Source organism: Corythoichthys intestinalis, chromosome 20, assembly GCF_030265065.1.
Source record: "Corythoichthys intestinalis isolate RoL2023-P3 chromosome 20, ASM3026506v1, whole genome shotgun sequence".
Taxonomy (NCBI): Eukaryota; Metazoa; Chordata; class Actinopteri; order Syngnathiformes; family Syngnathidae; genus Corythoichthys; species Corythoichthys intestinalis.
The window spans coordinates 13,971,486-13,989,591 of NC_080414.1; the positions used below are offsets into that span (position 1 = coordinate 13,971,486).

General features: G+C 38.5%; 1 protein-coding gene across 2 annotated transcripts in view; it reads left to right on the forward strand.

Annotated features, from left to right (window-relative positions):
* Positions 1 to 293: 293 nt before the first annotated feature.
* cdh19 (cadherin 19, type 2) overlaps positions 294 to 18,106 on the forward strand; it is a 337,720-nt gene continuing 319,907 nt past the window's right edge. For both annotated transcript variants that reach the window (XM_057824224.1, XM_057824227.1), the window contains exon 1: positions 294 to 631. The gene's annotated coding sequence lies outside the window, so the exon portion shown is untranslated. The remainder of the gene's footprint in view (positions 632 to 18,106) is intronic.

The following is an 18,106-nucleotide window of genomic DNA, read 5'->3' on the forward strand; positions in this document are numbered from 1 at the left end:
TTCTAAGCTAAAAATGACGGACAATTTGATTAATGAATATAATTAATTACCGACGTTTTATGGCTGGGTTGAAACAAAAGCGGTTGCGCGTCTTCTGTAAACGGGGGTTTTGAGGGTAAAACGGACAAATTAAAAATAGGTCGGGGCCTTAGTGTGTCATGAATCTGCTATGGCAGCATATAGACATATTGTTCTGTCAAACACAACAGTTTTTTTGGCTTAAAATACAGCAGTTTATTTTAAAGAGGGTTGCAAGAGCAGAAACTGCTTTTTTAGTCTTGTCTGTGTTTTCCGCAATCTATCAACTGGATACACTTGTATCAATTAGCAAGTGGAAATGATCATTTTTCCCAGAGCATGTGAAGGCAGCATTACTTTGACAAACTTTGTCCAAATTGGCCTGATTGGAAACAGGTGTCCCAAATCGCCAAACTTTTTTTTTTCCCCCAGGTAAATGTAAGTGGAGTATGACTTTTAATTCTAATGTTTTAATGGTTTTAGTGTTTTTAAAAAAGAAGATTTAGAACTTGGATAACATTTTACCAAGATCTAGAATGAAATGACTGACCAAAACATCTCAAGGATGTCAGACTTTGACTGACTTCAGTTGTCAAGCCCAATAAGAAGTACTGTAAGTATCATGGAAAACTTCACTGTGAAAACAAACTTTAATGTTGCTTGTGTTTTGCTCCTGTGTCAATTATTCCATGTAACTTTTTCTAGTGGGCTTGTATAGCTTTCCGGCAGTGGTTTTAAGTAAATACTAGCTTTTTTTTTTTTTTTTTTTTTTGGCGTGTGTGGGCGTGAAGGGACGGTTTTAGAGACAGCTGCTGCGAGCTGACAGAACATAAACAAACTTCAACATTTTGCCCAGTCCGTCCTCTTGTTTTATACCCCCCCCACACCTTGAGCTATCCAAACTAAATGCATTCCCTTTTTTCTTCCCCGGGAGATGAGCGGAATATCAGGAACAGTGAGATCTACAGAACAGAACATTTTAATAACTGTCCACTCAGATGTTTTGCAGCAGATGATAACAATTAGCTTTGTTGCATGCTAGCCTTTTGGCTAACTCGGGTACATTTTTATGCTTATTGATGTGCATTGTTCCTCTGAAAAGTAAATTAATCTGAATACACATTAGGCTTGCGTGGTAGGCAGAGGGATGCATTATGGGTTTTTGTGTTTTACATTTCAAGATGAGAAATTCTGCATGTTTATGTAAGGTAAAGTGACCATATTTTGATTTCCAAAAAAGAGGACACTTTGCTCGGCCTCGAAGTTCACTCAAAGATGCCTTATCACTTTAATATTTTTAATAATATTCCGTCTGGATCGGAAAATTCTGTTTTATTTAGACAATTTTCTTTGAATTTTTTTTTTTTTTTGGATTGAATAGTGAAGACCGAACTCTACCTCCATATAATTAGCCAACAACGTCATCATTACACAGAAGTAGTTAAAAAACTAATTGCTAAATATTTTATGAATATAATGCAGATCCATGGAAATGTAGTCCAGTCAATACACACATAGTCTAACTAGGGTTGTTCCGATCATGTTTTTTTTGCTCCCGATCCGATCCCGATCGTTTTAGTTTGAGTATCTGCCGATCCCGATATTTCCCGATCTGATTGCTTTTTTTTTTTTTTTTTTTTTTTTTTTGTTGCTCCCGATTCAATTCCAATCATTCCCGATAATTTTTCCCGATCATATCCATTTTGGCAATGCATTAAGAAAAAAAATGAATAAAACTCGGACGAATATATACATTCAACATACAGTACATAAGTACTGTATTTGTTTATTATGACAATAAATCCTCAAGATGGCATTTACATTATTAACATTCTTTCTGTGAGAGGGATCCACGGATAGAAAGACTTGTAATTCTTAAAGGATAAATGTGACTTTGTATATTGTGACTAAATATTGCCATCTAGTGTATTTGTTGAGCTTTCAGTAAATGGTACTGCAGCCATTTAACTGTTCTGCCCAAATGCATGATGGGAAGTGCAACCATGACTGTGCGTAGGGGCACCAATTGATATATCTTCTCTGCGTTGGGAAAGACCATAGGGTGTTAAGAAAATGATCAACTACGACCTTTCTACCCCACATTGCCTCCCACGATATTTTTAATTGCTGAGAGAGGGAATGTAAGGCTTTAGCCAAAAAAAGGCTCCAAAGGCTATCAAAATTCTCTCTATTCATTACACGCTGCCTTTTAGCTCTATATATAGGTAAAATGGCGCCTTTGTCGATTGAACGCGACAATGAGTGAGTGGGTCGTGCAGCGCATGCGTTAATTAACGTGATTAATTAAAAAACATGAATTGCCACCGTTAACCAATAAATCTGATAGCCCTACTTTAAGCCAAAACTACTCTGGATGAGTGTAAGACATTTTGTCTGTAAAGTTAAATACAATTAGAAAACGATTGAAATAAAATATATATATTTAAAAAAGGCATGTCCGATATTATTTTGCCGATTCCGATACTTTGAAAATGACGTGATCGGATCCGATCGATCGGCATCCCGATTGATCGGGACATCTTTATATGTGACAACTAAACATTTTTAAAAATTACTACCGTATCAATACAATTGTTGACAAATTGTTATTCCCACTCAATTATTATCCTCATTCAATGTTCTAGATTGTACGAAAACACTAACCGAAATAAACTGACAAACAATTCAACCAAGCATCTTTCCAAACGCAGCAATTAAAAACTACATTTCCCATAATACTTAGCGCAGCTTAGTTCACTGACAACTACCCTATTAGCGTGCACCTGTAGCTGAGGCAAAAATCAAACATTGCTATGAAAGACAATCATCGGCAGAGCAACAATGCGACAACAAACGTGATTTTACAGATCACACAAGTACGAAACTCCAACAGAAGTCAACAGTTGTCGAAAGGCAAATTTAGCCTGTGAGCCCTTAGTGTGATGAAGGTTTGTTTGGGAGTGACTCCATAATAAAGCCAGTCAGTGACTGCGCACGCATGCGCAAATTGGTATAGAATAAATATATTTTTGACTCAATTACTCTTTTGGGTAAATGTGTATTTTATTATATACACTGCTGGCCAAAAATAATGGCACCCCTTCAATTCTATCAGATAATGCTCAATTTCTCCCAGAAAATGATTGTAATTACAAATTCTATGGTAGTAATATCTTATTTTGCGTGCAATAAAATAACACAAAAGAGAATGGGGGGGGGGGGGAAATCATTATAATTTTACACAAAACTCCAAAAACTGGCCGGACAAAGCTATTGGCACCCTCAGCCTAATACTTGGTAGCACAACCTTTAGACAAATAACCGCGAACAACCACTTCCGGTATCCATTAATGAGTTTCTTACAATGGTCTAAAATTCCAGCAGAGCATTCTTCTTTGGCCAACTACTCCAGGTCTCTGAGATTTGAAGGGTGCCTTCTCCAAACTACTATTTTCAGATCTCTCCACAGGTGTTCTGTGGGATTCAGGTCTGGACTCATTGCTGGCCACTTTAGAAGTCTCCAGTGCTTTCTCTCAAACCACTATCTAGTGCTTTTTGAAGTGTGTATTGGGTTAGGGCAGTGCTTCTCAATTATTTTCTGTTACGCCCCCCCCCAAGGAAGATGTAAATGTTTTGCGCCCCCCAAACTCTGCCGCCACTGTAATTAGTATCATTTGTCTATAATACTGCTATTATAATTACGCCTCTGACTCACAATGTATCCTTTTTTTTTCTATTAGAGAAAATAACAGAGATCAACTTATAAAGTATAACTTTATTTACATTGTTTTGTTTGTAACAGAAAAGACTGAACGTGCATCAATTTGCCTGAATTTAAAAAAATAGTCACATCCAAACTGTAAAAATACACTCAAGGTACATTTTTTACCATTTGATACTGAAAAATAAAATCAGTAAATAATAAATTCAAATTGATTAGAAACATTAACTCATGAGGACAACATGCCAAAAAATTTGACTGAAAAAACAAAACTGAATAGAAGAAGAAAAAAAAAAGTCTTTGGACAGAAGGACAGTTTTTATTTTCGCTGCTCGCTGCTCTCAGTATCACCTCCAGTTTGCAATGATGTGGGGTTATTTTGCCCTGAGCATGCTAACAGTGCTCACTGGTTTACTTATATAACACTGACAAAGCGGGACGATTGTTGGCAATATTCGGCACGTTTTCGCTGAAAAACAACCAAGCGGCTTATCAATGAGATTGGGGTCTAATATCTTTAAGTGGCGTCTTAATTGATTTGGCTTCCGGCTGTCCGCTATAATCATTTTTAGACACAGTAAACGTTGGTCTTTCTTCGTCTACCACTGTATTAAATTACAAAGCCAAAAGGCAAACGGCCCCAAAAAAGCGCATTCTCGGCAGCCGAGGGAGAACCGTAGGTGAGGGCGGGCGTCGTGACGATCCCAAGCCGAAAAGGGCACTTCTCGGGCGGACACGTGAGAACCGGAGAAGACAGTGGGTCGCTGCGTGAATCGGGCCGGAAAACGGCTTTCGAAAACCGTGCACAGCTCCTCTCCACAGCTCTCCAGCTCTTCATGAGTCTCTTCTGTGTGCTCTTGCTTACTTCAAAAATACTGCGCACACTTTGAAAATGAGAGTGCCACTGGAAAAAAAAAAGCATGTTCCCCGAGGTCAGCGCGCCACCCCTGGCATCGCTCTGCGCCCCCTGGGGGGGCGCGCCCCACTATTTGAGAAGTACTGGGTTAGGGAGACACAGCTTTCTTACACTGGGCCCTACATTATGCCACAAAATTTGTTGGTAGTCTTCAGACCTCATAATGCCATGCACACGGTCTAGCAGTCCAGTGCCAGAGGCAGCATAGCAACCTCAAAACATCAGGGAACCTCCCCTGTAAACTCTATGTTGATGCATTTTCCCAAAAACCTCTACTTTTGACTCATCTGACCAGAGAACGTTCTTCCAAAACGTTTTTAGCTTTCTCAGGTAAGTTTTGGCAAACTCCAGCCTGGCTTTATGCCTCTGGGTCAGAAGTTGGGTCTTCTTGGGTATCCTACTATAGAGTCCCATTTCATTCAGACGCCGACGGATAGTACGGGTTGACACTGTTGTACCCTTGGACCGCAGGACAGCTTGAACTTGTTTAAATGTTAGTCGAGGTTCTTTATCCACCATCCGCACAATCTTTCGTTGAAATCTCTCTTCAATTTTTCTTTTCCGTCCACATCTAGGGAGGTTAGCCACAATGCCATGGGCTTTACACTTATTGATGACACTGCGCATGGTAGACACAGGAACATTCAGGTCTTTGGAGATGGACTTGTAGCCTTGAGATTGCCCATGCTTCCTCACAATTTTGCTTCTCAAGTCCTCAGACAGTTCTTTGGTCTTCTTTCTTTTCTCCATGCTCAAGGTGGTTCACACAAGGACACAAGACAGGTTGAGTCAACTTTAATCCATTTTAACTGGCAGCAAGTGTGATTTAGTTATTGCAACCACCTGTTATATGTCACAGGTAAGAAACTGGTGCTGTTAATTACACAAATTAGAGAAGCATTGCATGATTTTTTAAAAGGTGCCAATACTTTTGTCTGGGCAAAAGAGGACATTTGTTCACATTAATGTAAGGTATTGCGATGGAAATTTCACACATAACAATAACTTTAAATGTATTTTGAAGGGTATACGGTAAAATATGGCTGTAAATTGCTGCAAGCCCTACCAATTCAAATGAATTGGATGTCTATTGCCGTCACTGGCTATGAAATAGGATCATTAACTGACAGAAATACTTTAAAATGCATACATAACATGTGCATTCGAGAAAACCTGACCAGAATAGCGCAGACATTGTTATTTACAGATTTTATTTACACAAAATGAAGCAAATGGTAGGAATATTGAAAACTAATATCAGTCATCCGCGGGGAAAGTATATATATATATATATATATATATATATGCGTTTCGTGAGTTATTTTAAATAATAGATTTATCAATTGTGAAAGTAAATGTCAAGTTCTAAAACAACGCAATTGTAAGAAGCTGCTACCGAGGTGGTTGTTGTCATTTTTCCAGCCATCTGATTGGCAAGTATTAGTATACACGAGACTCCCAAAATCTGGTTTTTGAGACCACATTTTGAGGGTCTTGGTCTTGTCTTGAAATCTAAAGTCTTGGTTTTGTCTTTGTCTCAATGAGTTTTGGTCTCAGATTGTTTGGTCGTGGTCTGGGGTTGTCTCAGACTTGGTCTTGTCTTGGCCTTGACGCCCCAAAAGTCTTGGTCTAGTTTTGGTCTCGGTTAGTTTTAGTCTTAGCCTTTGATAGTTTGAACTTGGTCTTGCTCTGGACTCCCAAAAGTCTTGGTCTCTTTTTGATCTCCAGGTGTTCAAGTCTTGAGAAAAACACTAGTTAATACACCCTTGCCAACATAAGCGGAGTTTAAGGGGGGTCCATGGGTGGACAAAAAGTGTCATTGCATTTTTTGTTTCCCATCATTCTTGTGGGGAATTTTAAATCGGGCTGCTTAGGCAATACTTTTCGCCAAGATCGTCATTCATTGAGTATGGTACGGTTGCTGGTGTCGTGCCAATGTAGTTACCACCGTCGAAAATAGTATCCCCTGAGTGGAGCCATATGGAGGTTGATTAGATAAGAAAGACACAAATCTAAAAAAAAAACAAAACAAAAAAAAAAACGCTTCAATAAAAGAATAAAAATGTGTTTGAATGTAAAAATTTTGAAACTTTTTTTTTTTTTTTGATCGAAGTAATGTTGATTTGTGTTGGGCCACATTTTGGCTAGGACATTTTTACTTCAATCGAAAAAAGAAAAATAATCATAGAAAATATCGTAGAAAAAATATTTGAGATTGAAAAATTTTGCATTTAAACACTTCATTTTTCATTGAAAAAGTTTTCTTTGAATGAAGCAATCCTTTTTGTGTTTGGGCCATATTAAGGGTGGGACATTTGTGTCTCAATCATTCAATCCCTCAAAAAGTTGCTTCGGTAAAAAAAAAAAAAAAAAAAAAAAAAATTATATTTTATATATAATAAATATTTTTTAATATTCCCCTAATTTTTTTTAATGAAAGTTATATGCAAAGCAAATGACCGTCTAAGGTGCTCGTCACATGATCTGTTCAAAAAATAATTTTGACCCGTTATAATTTTTTTTTTCCCATTTCTATTCATTTTTGTTGCAGTTTTATTGCTTTACAATTTTTATTCATATAGGAAAGTCAATTACATCCAGTGACAGTTTTCGGCCACCGGGGGGGGCCTTGGCCCCCTGGCCCCCCCCTTAAAATCCGCTTATGCCCTCCCTGGCCCAAAAGTCAAAACTCCGTCTATGCTTGCCAACCTAACAAACTGTTAGCTTTTTGTTAAAAGCGTCTGTGTGTGGGCATAAATTTATTTTTATGACTCCAAAATGGAGAAAATGAGCAAAAAATACCCGCAATTGGAATATTTATTGGTCAGCGTGGGCGAAGTATTTGCATATTTTCCATTTAACCTTGGTCCAGTTCCCATTAAGCGCATGTAAAGATGATACTTTAGTAATTAGAAGGTTCCAGAACGGAAACAGTGTCATGACCGATCATGCAGTAATAGTCGCAGTGGTCACGATATCCTTGGCGGCGCAGAAGCTGCAGGCCAACACTATTAGGAGGTTTGTCAGAGCAGTAAATTGGCCTTGTGATAAATGGCCGCATATATGGTCCTTTAACATTTTACCGCGCTCTTCTTTTTTAACTGTACACAATAAAGTCTCCCAAGGGTAGGACAGCCTGCGTTTTTTCCCTCCGCTTTCTAAAATGGCTAACACATTCCCAGATTCGCCCGGGGAAGATTTTGTTGGCCACCGGAGCATTTACGGGAAATTGATCTGGGCCAAAAAAGTGCCACCGGCAGTTGGGTTTAAAATGGAATTTCCCAGAATGCTCCAGGTGAAGCTTCTATTATATCCAAGTGAGTGTGCTTCATGCGGTTCTCTACAAGCATAAGAAACATGAGCAACAAGTGTGCCATTTCTCTCTCTGCGGTGCGTGAAATAATGTGAAACAGTCAGCTAGCATTAGAAGGCAGGGGAGAATTTTGTCATGCCTTAAACCGCTGACAGCGTTGGAATAAAAACAGCCACATGAATGGCGCAAAGTCATAAAACCTTTACAATTGAGCAAACTTAAAATTTAATCATGACCACTGTTCAAGACTTGTTGCCACAGGCAACCGTCCAAACGTCAAACTACTGCAGAGATCTACTGGCTTTGTGTGTTTTGTTGCGGCGTGTTTTGGTTTATTATAAGTGGCGTTATTTTTTTAAAGGGATCCACAGATAGAAAGACTTATAGTTCTTAAAAGATAAACGTTATTATGAGTTCAAATAATTTGATATTGAAACCCCTCTTGATGTTTTCATTTTTATACAATTTGTAAAATTAGTTGGTTGCCATTGTTGTTGACGTCACATGGTTATGCTGCCGCGCTTCCAGAGTAAGACTCTAGCGACATAAACATTTGTTCAACCCTTTCAATTTGAACCCGAGAGGAATATTAATGAGCATGACAGCCATAAGCGGAGTATCAGGGGGGCCAGGCCGCCCTGGTGGCCGAAAAGTGTCATTGCATGTAATTTACTGTCCTATAGAAGTTTTAAAGCAATAAAACAAACAACAAAAATGAATGAAATGAACAAAAAAGATATTTTTATAATGGTCAAAATGATTTTTCGAACAGATCATGTGATGAGCACCTTTAGACCACGAGTGTCCAAACCTGTTCTCAAGGGCCGCTGTGGGTTTTGTTCCTACCAATCCAGCACACAGTTTAACCAATGAAGTTTGTGCTTCAAAACAAGCAGTACCTGACTGCAATCAACTGATTACACTTGTGAGACACCAGATTGGTGAAAAGATGTCGTCTTGTTGTGTAGGAACGAAATCCAGCACCCACTGCGGCCCAATGTGGAATAGTTTGGACACCACTGCCTTAGATGGTCATTTGCTTTGCATATTATTTTCAAAAAACCAAAAGATTAGGGGAGGGCAATTTTATTTTTCAAATGATTTTTTTCTTTGTTTGAAAATATTTTTTTTTGGATTGAAGCAACTTTTGGGGGGATTGATTTAGAAACAAATGTCACACAACAAGGATTGCTAAAATCAAAGAATTTTATTTTAATGAAAAATTGTTTTGAAGCAACTTATTTTTTGATTGAATAATAAAGACACAAATATCCTAGCCAAAATGTGGTCCAAACGCAAAACATTACTTCAATCAAATCGTTTCTTCAACCCCAAAAAATTGACTTCAATCAAAAAAACAAGAACAAAAAAATCCAAAGAAAAATGGCTTTCAAATGCATTTTTTTGAGTTTCAAATTTATTTTTGCATTCAAACTAGGGGTGTCAAAATTTACGTTAACGGGCGGTAATTATTTTTTTAAAAAATTAATCACTTTAAAATATTTGACGCAATTAACGCAATGCCCCGTTCAAACAGATTAAAATGACAGCACAATGTCATGTCTCTTGTTACTTGTGTTTTTTGTCTCCCTCTGCTGGCACTTTGGTGCGACTGAGTTTATGGGTTTAAGCACAATGAGCATTGTGTAATTATTTACATCAACAATGGCGAGCTACTAGTTTATTTTTTGATTGAAAATTTTACAAATTTTATTAAAACGAAAACATAAAGAGGGGTTTTAATATAACATTTCTATAACTTGTACTAACATTTATCTTTTAAGAACTACAAGTCTTTCTATCCATAGATCACTTTAACAGAATGCAAATGTTAATGCCATCTTGTTGGTTTATTGTTATAATAAACAAATACAGTACTTATGTACAGTATGTTGAATTTATATATCAGTCTTGTGTCTTTCCATTCCAACAATAATTTACAGAAAATTATGGCATATTTTATTGATGGTTTGAATTGCGATTAATTACGATTAATTAATTTTTAAGCTGTGATTAACTCGATTTAAAAATTTCAATCGTTTGACAGCCCTAATTCAAACATTTTTTTTTTTTTTTTAAGGAAGTGACTTTTTTTTTTTTTACAGAAAATAGATATTCTGAACTTTTTTTGATTGAAGCAACTTTTTTTGGATCGAATAATGAAGACACAAATCTACCTCCATATGGCTTTTTTTGTGGGAATATGTGTCTGAGCCATTTGTTAAGAGCATTGTAAAAAAAGGGTTAGCATTTTATATCATTTAAGCTAGTGGACTTTGCTATGTAAGTTAGCCAATTGTTCTTTTGATGTACATAGACCCTCTTTATATACATATACCGTGTGAGGCTCAGGTATTTACATTTTTTATGTTCCTTATCCGATTATTCGAACTAAATAGTTCTTCGATTAATCGATAGCTGCAGCCATCTTTCGAATGAACGAGCGTTCCCAGTCTAAATGGATTGGGCGTCGAGCGCCGTCAATGGCAGCCATAGAGTTAACTGAGACACTATTAGGGTGGTCGATTTTGGTAGCAACTTGTTGGTTCCTTTTTTTTTTTTTTTTTAATATTGACACCTTTTTAAAACGATCTCTCGATTCTTGGCAGGAGCATATCGATAACCTTTTGGGATACAATGTATCATGATTTATCACCATTTGGATATTTTGTCACACCACTAGTGAAACGTAAGACTCAATAAAAAGACATAGTTAGTACTCGCCGCTTTTAATCGATGAGCGCATGTGTTGGAAGTCTCGCATCGTAGAAGGAATTGCAGTAACCCGGTAGTATTCGTCGAATGGCAGTGACAATCTACGTCATCACCCCGAGAGTCCATTGAGTGCTTAAAACATAGCGCCCTCCATAGGTCAAAAGATGTACTAAATATCATAGATTTGTAAAATAATGGCAAAATTGTATGTGTTTCTAACAACATATTTTAGTAAAGGAGAACAATTGTGGCTTATTAGAGCCTACAAGTCTTTAACTCCAAGGTTCACTTTGAGGTTCTGTATTTGGGGATAGAAAATCCTCTACCACCGTTAAAATCACCAAGCAAAGATATTTTTTCTAAGAATTCTGGGGTGACTTCCCTGCGGTGCTAATTAACGCTTCTGTGTTAGCGAGCTGGTCGTCCTAATAAGTAACTTCACCATGTGGGGTGGCTTAAAGATGATCTTCAAGTTATTATTTGGGAGAAGAAATACACAATTTCACATTTTTAACCCCTTGGCAGCAATAGACGTCCAATCGAATGAACATTTGTTCATTCGCTGCCAACCCTCCAGTTCAAATGGATTACACATCTATTAGTGATAATTTAAATGAAATACACAGCAGACGTTTGAATCGAGCCACATAATTGGAAGTCTATCATTGTCAAAGGCACAGAATAGCTTTTTAATTTTTTTTTTTGGGTGTGCGCCACTCTTAAATATTTTGCTAGCGGTGTTTATTAATGTACTATAAAATATCGCCACAATAAACTTGTTAGGCAGGGCTTCCCAAACAAGCACTCAGACTAATTTAAGGACAAGCAGCTAAATCAAAGCAGCCGCATCCATTCCAGCTTTTTGTCTCAACAATTTGAAGGTTTCAATTAAGCACTCTCCAGAGAGCTGATGGATGGCCGGGTTAGTAACTCCTCCTCGTCTTTCATTGGGCGTGGTTGGAGATACCCATCGTGGCATCTGGAGAGAACATGTTAAATCGCAGTGTCATGTGACTGACTTCATATTATCAAAGGGCTAGCCTCAATGTTTAAGATGTAACCACTTGTTTATTTTCAGAAACTAAGCTATGATGTTTCAGGCACAATATGGCTTGAAATGACCAATCCTGATTTTATTAGTTTTGAAAAGGATATGCCTAACCCTTTGTTTTTTTTTTTTTTACCTTACAATACCTAACTACTGAACATTCCCTACCCATTTTACCTATCTGTACCCATAGACGTCACTATTAGTTGATGGGAAACGGTGCGCGGGTCCGTTCCGTAGGGCGACTATTTTCAAAAACTAAAAATTCAAATGTTTTCAAAACCAAAGGTGCTAGCGGCCTAAAACCAAAACGGGCACCTCAGTTAGGCATATATATGTCTCCATGAGCAGCAGCATAAATTGTCGTTCCCTGATAAAATCCCGATTATTTTTTTTTATTGAGCAAAAGTGTGCCTATTACTGATTCACTGCGAACCTGGAAATTTCAGAAAACACGGTATGACCGTATAGCCCAGAAACGTCAACGGCGTGACAATGTGGCCGCCGCGAGAACGCAGTGAAACGCGGGCGTTAAAGTCAATCAGCCAATGCACAGCAGTCGCAGTGCGGCTGCGTGTTAGACGACGCACGCAAAAAGAATGGCAGAGTTTATTATTTGATGTGAGACACGACCCTCCTGCGTCAATTCTACTACCGGTAGCTAGCATCGGGCAGACCGGAAGTCACTCGTGTAAAAATACAGTGGATCCGGTCGATTTTCAAACTAATATGCAATCGTAACCCACTTTTTGAGTCCATCAGATCTCTTGAATGGTAGATCGGGGCACAGTTGACTTGTCTTTGTTGATTTACTGTTGTCTTCTGCTATAATAATAACCAATACGGCCCCGTGTTCAATACAAAACCCTCCAACCACAACAAAACAAGTAGGAACTAATATTCACATAGGAACTAAAGTTATACAACATAAAATATACAATATAAATGAATACTACATCGCATTTTTTAAATATAAACACATAATAAAATAATAGCCCATTTAAATAAAATACATTGAAATGGGCTAAAACACCTGTAATTAAATAATAGGAGTAATACACAGATCCTGCTTACACACTTAAATTTATTAATTTTCGTGTGGCGCTTTAACTTGAGAAAATCCACCAATAAAGCTTTTGAAAACCGTTTATAAGGGGAAAAAAAAAGATTCCTTGAGGCATTTCATTTGTAAAATACATGTTAAAATCTTTGTCATTGGGATTCCTTTTCGCTTTAGCACAGGACTTCTTTCTTCTTTCTTTCAGAAAGAAAGCTGACCAATACGCGGGGTCTGAAAGGCAAATTGTTGTTGGATTATCTTTAAATACCCGCTGCTTTTTGAGCAGAGTTCTAGCTTTGTATAGGCTAATGTTCCTATTGTTGAAAGCACAAAGGTGTGTAATAAACATTTAGCACATTTATATTTTGCATTTTGTTTTCTTACTGTACCGAAAATGAACCGAACCGTGACCTCAAAACCGAGGTACGTACCGAACCGAGATTTTTGTGTACCGTTACATCCCTACAATAACCTCATTCTTGTGTTAATAGTTTGGTTTTGGGCTTTTAAACATGCCCTGTTCACTTCTTCCTCTGTTATTGCCTCCCCAAGTTCAGATTTCCATGCTTCCAAGCTATCAGCTACCCTTCTCATGATGTGAGAGTGTCAGATTTTCTAAGATAGACAGTGGTGGCTCCGATTCAACCTGTTTGTATTTTGAAATAATAAAATGTTTTGCCTGCAAATATTAAGAAAAATATTTTTTAGGGATATGAAATCTGTCAGAAAACTCTTCAAAAGTAAAGTATTGTTTGAATATACTGTAGATCAGAAACTTTTCCAACTCCCTTCTCTGCCCATATTTAGAAACCACCATCATCCCTTCCTCGTACTAAATTGGAAATACCGCACAGAGGACTATAGCGAGAAATTTGAGGAACATCCAATGTTCAATGAATCTTACTTTGCCTGTTCCAAAACAATGTTGAGTGGGGAAGGTCTGAAGAGGAAAAACAATTTTGGCTGCCAATTTGTTCCAAACAACCAACCTAAAACTCTTACTTCAGCTACTTAAGCTAATCTCCTTGTGTCTTTTTAGACAACTCTTCATTCTGAACAGAAAGACAGATTTTGTTGTTCACTGCAGAGCATTCTAGAAAACGCAGCTTTTTCGACTGTCACATGTAGCAAAAACACGACACCCATCGAGGCGTGTTTGTCAATCAACACTGAAGAACTGTGGTGGTCGTGATTGATCGGGAGGTCCATCTCATCTCAGACCTCAAAGTGTTTTCTCCCGGCGGAGTCGTGGCTTATAAAGCGCCATGAATCCCTTTAAATTGTTTTTCTCTGCACCATCAGATAGAAATAGAGTAGACAGGGCGGGGGCTTTCTTTGCCGTCACGTTTTAATAAGACGGATGAGATTGAAGGAGATGTGCGGGGGCGGAATTTGAGGGCCAGACAAATAATCAGAGCACAGGCCCACTGGCTCCCTCGCTGCCTGACTGTGGGCCGTATCGCAAATGAATCAATTGACTATTAGCGTCTGGAGACGGCATGGAGAGGCATCTGTCTGTAGCTGAGGGACGGAGCCGCAGGCCCGTGATGCTGTCCTGTCTCCTCGGGTGGCGTGAAGCTTTTGTTGTTAATGGCGCAATAAGTCAAAGGCGGACGTTAAGTGTCGGCTGCCCACCGCTACTGCCCGTGTTTCATGGCTATTGCATCACGGAGGGGAAAAATACAATCACAAGCGATCTGTTTGTGTGGCAGGATGGAACACTAAATCAAATGGCTTTGCAGACCCAGCACTATGGCAGATTTATAATCCACCCGTCTAGCTGTCGATCTATCTAAGCTTTCTTTTCTATCTCTATGTCTGGGAAAAAAAATCCTACCTATCTTACCTTACTTATCTTTGACATTTCAAATCTTGCCATACACCACTAGTCCCTTATTCACTGACCCCACCCAATCCTTCCTTTGAGCTTTACTCACCCATCCTTAGTACAATACTCGTATATACTACAGTGGGGCAAATAAGTATTAGTCAACCACTAATTGTGCAAGTTCTCCCACTTGAAAATATTAGAGAGGCCTGTCATTGTCAACATGGGTAAACCTCAACCATGACAGACAGAATGTGGGGAAAAAAGAACAGAAAATCACATTGTTTGACTTTTATAGAATTTGCAAATCATGGTGGAAAATAAGTATTTGGTCAATACCAAAAGTTCATCTCAATACATTATGTACCCTTTGTTGGCAATAACGGAAGCCAAACGTTTTCACAAGCCTTTTACACACTGTTGCTGGTAATTTGGCCCATTCCTCCATGCAGATCTCCTCTAGAGCAGTGATGTTTTGGGGCTGTCGTTGGGCAACACGGACTTTCAACTCCCTCCACAGATTTTATATGGGGTTGAGATCTTGAGACTGGCTAGGCCACTCCAGGACCTTGAAATGCTTCTTACGAAGCCACTCCTTTGTTGCCCTGGCTGTGTGTTTGGGATTATTGTCATGCTGAAAGACCCAGCCACATCTCATCTTCAATGCCCTTGCTGATGGAATGAGATTTTCACTCAAAATCTCTCGATACATGGCCCCATTCATTCTTTCCTTTACACAGATCAGTCGTCCTGGTCCCTTTGCAGAAAAACAGCCCCAAAGAATGATGTTTCCACCCCCATGTTTCACAGTGGGTATGGTGTTCTTCGGATGCAATTCTGTATTCTTTCTCCTCCAAACACGAGAACCTGTGTTTCTACCAAAAAGTTCTATTTTGGTTTCATCTGACCATAATACATTCTTCCAGTCCTCTTCTGGATCATCCAAATGCTCTCTAGCGATACGCGGACGGGCCTGGACGTGTACTGGCTTCAGCAGGGGGACACGTCTAGCAGTGCAGGATTTGAGTCCCTGGCGGCGCATTGTGTTACTGATAGTAGCCTTTGTTACTGTGGTCCCAGCTCTCTGTAGGTCATTCAATAGGTCCCCCCGTGTGGTTCTGGGATTTTTGCTCACCGTTCTTATCATTTTGACGCCACGGGGTGAGATCTTGCATGGAGCCCCAGATTGAGGGAGATTATCAGCGGTCTTGTATGTCTTCCATTTTGTAATAATTGCTCCCACAGTTGATTTCTCTACACCAAGCGTTTTACCTATTGCAGAGTCGGTCTTCCTAGCCTGGTGCAGGTCTACAATTTTGTCTCTGGTGTCCTTCGACAGCTGTTTGGTCTTGGCCATAGTGGAGTTTGGAGTCTGACTGACTGACTGAGGTTGTGGACAGGTGTCTTTTATACCGATAATGAGTTAAAACAGGTGCCATTAATAATCGGCATCCCGCTCGATCGGGTCCGATCACGTCATTTTCAAAGTATCAGAATCGGCAAAAAAATATCGGCCATGCCTTGTTTTAATATATATATACATATATTTTAATTAAATCATTTTCTAATTGTATTTAACGTTACAAACATAATATGGTACACTCATCCAGAGTCTTTAGTTTAGGCTTAAGGTAGGGTTATCAAATTTATCCCGATAACGGCGGTAATTAATTTTTTTGAAAATGTATCATGTTAAAATATTTAACGCAATTAATGCATGCGTTGCACGACCCACTCAGGCATTGTCGCGCTCAATCTGTAATGGCACCGTTTTACCTATACAGAGGGATAAAGGGCAGCGTAAAATGAGTAGAGTGATTTTTAGCAGCCTTTGGAGCCTTTTTTTAATAGGCTGAAGTCTTACAATCCCTCTCCCTATAATTAGAAATATCATGGGAAGCAATTTGGGGAAGCGAGGTAGCAATTGATCTTTTTCTTAACACCTAATGTTATTTCCCAACGCAGAGAAGATATATCAATTGGTAGCACTACACACAGTCATGGTTCCACTTCCCATCATGCATTTGGTTTGAATGGCTGCGGTATCATTTACTGAAAGCTCAACAAATACACTAGATGGCAATATTTAGTTACAATATACAAAGTCACAAGTCTTTCTATCCGTGGATCCCTCTCACAGAAAGAATGTTAATAATGTAAATGCCATCTTGAGGATTTATTGTCATAATAAACGAATACAGTACTTATGTACTGTATGTTGAATGTATATATTCGTCCGAGTTTTATTCCTTTTTTTCTTAATGCATTGCCAAAATGTATATGATCGGGAAAAATTATCGGGAATGATTGGAATTGAGTCGGGAGAAAAAAAAAAAAGCAATCGGATCGGGAAATATCGGGATCGGCAGATACTCAAACTAAAACGATCGGGATCGGATCGGGAGCAAAAAAACATGATCTGAACAACCCTAGTACCCACCCATCGAACTGCGTACATACTGTAAGCTTACTTTACCTGCACTTATCGCCCTACCTAGATAAAAAGAACAAACTTCCATGTTGGGTATGCGGAATTGTTCTACTGCAAAAGGATGTTGGAAAGTTTCCAGTCAAGTATCTATACAGCTGTCTTTTAGATATGGCGGAAAACACAGACAAGACTGAAAAAGCCATTTCTGCTCTTGCACTCCTCTTTAAAAGAAACTGCTGTATTTTAATCCAAAACAACTGTTGTGTTTGATAGAACAATATGTATATATGCTGCCATAGCAGATTCATGGTGCATTAAGCCCCCGAACTATTTTTATTTTGTCCGTTTTACTCTGGAAACCCCCATTAACAGACGTCGCACAACCGTTTTTGTTTCAACCCAGCGCTAAAACGAAGGTAATTAATTATATTTAATATTCAAAATGTCATTTTTAGCTTACAATCATGAACTGATGTCTAATATTTGGTTTAAAAAAAAAAAAATAATAAAAACACTTCAAAAAATTATTCTCGCATATTTTAAACTTTTAAACGAATTACTTCACAATGGGAAAAAAAATGGCGTCTGTAAAAGTCAGATATCTACCTCATAACTATCGCTAAATTGTATTTTTTTTTGTTTTTTTTGTTACTGTCGCATTTTCCCCCCGATGTTAGAAGATAAATAATCGATAAAGAAAATTTGAGGAAAAAAAAAAACGTTTAAAAGGGTAAATATATGAAAAAGAAAATCTCAACCAGTCCTTGATGTCTGCGATTTCTGCATCGCGACCCTTGTTATAGTACCATGTTTCACCCATAAAATCCAGCTGTGGCCATTCATAGCTGTGTCTTGACTCTCGGTGATACATGCGACATGGAGTTTTTGGATCGAAACAAGGTAAGTATGCGATAATATCTCGTTAAAGTAATGGCGTCTCTAATTCTGCTCTGGGCCAAAAAAGGAAAGGTCAAAGATAAGCAGCCAACTTAGCACAATGTCACTTACAGCTACAAATCAAGTCAGAAACCTTGGCGTAATTATTGACTCAGACCT